The 1,098-nt window shown below is 65.8% G+C and overlaps 1 protein-coding gene across 1 annotated transcript in view; it reads left to right on the forward strand.

The window, feature by feature from the left end:
* The first annotated feature begins 433 nt into the window (after nt 1–433).
* The window catches only part of tcnbb (transcobalamin beta b), a 19,416-nt gene continuing 18,751 nt past the window's right edge, over nt 434–1,098 (forward strand). The window contains exon 1 of the mRNA XM_070891219.1: nt 434–447. The gene's annotated coding sequence lies outside the window, so the exon portion shown is untranslated. The remainder of the gene's footprint in view (nt 448–1,098) is intronic.

Consider the following 1,098-nt stretch of genomic DNA (forward strand, 5'->3'; position numbering starts at 1 on the left):
CACCAGCCAATCACTTACCCCCTTGACTGTAACGTCACCTTTCGATTTCTTTCGACTTCTTTGTTTACTTTCTGCCGCTGCACCTGCACCAGTTGGCCTTTTGTAGACCTCATGAACTCCTGCCTCCTGCTCGACGCTGCAGCCCATCCCCGATTCCTGCTGGGCCTTTTGTAGGCCTCACCAACTCCCGCTTCCTGTCTCTTGCCGTAATGTAGGGTCAGTCAGAGATTAACTATTAATAGTTCGCCAGGTCAGTTAGAGAGCGCGAGGTAGAAACGAAGCAGGATGACTGACTCCCTTGTGTTTCCCACTCAGGCCGGGGCCGAGCTGTGGAAATAGAAACAGGACTGGCTTCGCTCCGAGGCCATGGAGCGGGTGCTCCAGGAGATGGTGACGGAGCATCATATCACTCGGTGGGAGAACCCAGTGAGTCTGGAGGATCGGTAGGTGAGGAACAAGGACGGAGACGGTGGGGTAGAGGAGAGAGGGAGGGGCAGAGAGAGAGATTCGGGGGGGGGGGGAGAGAGGGAGGGGCTGTGGGGGGAAGGTCTGGGCTGGGCTGGGAGCTGGGGGGAAAGAGGGAGGGGCTGGGGGGGAGGGAGGGGCTGGGGGGGAGGGAGGGGCTGGGGGGTGGGGAAGAGAGGGAGGGGCTGGGGGGGGAGGGAGGGGCGGGGGGAGGGAGGGGCTGGGGGGTGGGGAAGAGAGGGAGGGGCTGGGGGGTGGGGAAGAGAGGGAGGGGCTGGGGGAGGGAAGGGCTGGGGTGGGAGGAGAGGGAGGGGCTGGGGGAGGGAAGGGCTGGGGTGGGAGGAGAGGGAGGGGCTGGGGGGGGGGGAGGGCTGGGGGGGGAGGAGAGGGAGGGGCTGGGGGGGGGAAGGGCTGGGCTGGGGTGGGGGGAAGGGCTGGGGTGGGGAAGAGAGGGAGGGGGTGGGGGAGAGAGAGAGAGAGAGAGGAAGGGCTGGGGGGGGAAGAGAGAGAGAGAGAGAGAGGAAGGGGCTGGGGGGGGAGAGAGAGGAAGGGGCTGGGGGGGGAGAGAGAGGAAGGGGCTGGGGGCGGAGAGAGAGGAAGGGGCTGGGGGGGCAGAGAGGAAGGGGCTGGGGG

Source organism: Pristiophorus japonicus, chromosome 9 (assembly GCF_044704955.1).
Source record: "Pristiophorus japonicus isolate sPriJap1 chromosome 9, sPriJap1.hap1, whole genome shotgun sequence".
NCBI lineage: Eukaryota > Metazoa > Chordata > Chondrichthyes > Pristiophoridae > Pristiophorus > Pristiophorus japonicus.